Source organism: Penaeus monodon, chromosome 19, assembly GCF_015228065.2.
Source record: "Penaeus monodon isolate SGIC_2016 chromosome 19, NSTDA_Pmon_1, whole genome shotgun sequence".
NCBI lineage: Eukaryota > Metazoa > Arthropoda > Malacostraca > Decapoda > Penaeidae > Penaeus > Penaeus monodon.
In genome coordinates, this window is record NC_051404.1 from 36303535 (window position 1) to 36303956 (window position 422).

At 58.1% G+C, this 422-nt stretch overlaps 1 protein-coding gene across 1 annotated transcript in view; it reads left to right on the forward strand.

Moving 5' to 3' along the window:
- LOC119585401 (SUN domain-containing protein 2-like) overlaps window positions 1-422 on the forward strand; it is a gene marked incomplete in the record, with an annotated part of 88891 nt that overhangs the window by 46288 nt on the left and 42181 nt on the right.

The following is a 422-nucleotide window of genomic DNA, read 5'->3' on the forward strand; positions in this document are numbered from 1 at the left end:
TTCTCTCTCTCAGAGGTACTGTAGGCTGGGCATGTAGGTCACGGTCCTGCCCGCCCCGGTCGGACGCACCCAGCCCAGCGCCGATTGTTTATGTGACGAACGCGACTGGGGTGGGGGAGGGTAGTTGGGGTGGGGGTAAGGGGGAAAGAAGGGGTGGGTTATAAGGGTAGGGGGTAAGGAGGGTTGGTAGTGGAGGCGTTTGGGGGGGGGGGGGTAAAGAAGGTTGATAGGGGTATGGTATGAGAAGAGGGGAAGGAGGGGTAATAGTGAGAAGGAGAAGGGGAAGGGGGTAAGAGTGGAGGGGAAAGTGGAGGGAGGAGTTGGGGTCGATATATGCTTTCCCTATGCTCTCCCTACGCTATCCCCCACACTGTCATCTGCCCCCACCCCGGTCTGTTTCCCATGCGTGTATTTTAATGGTC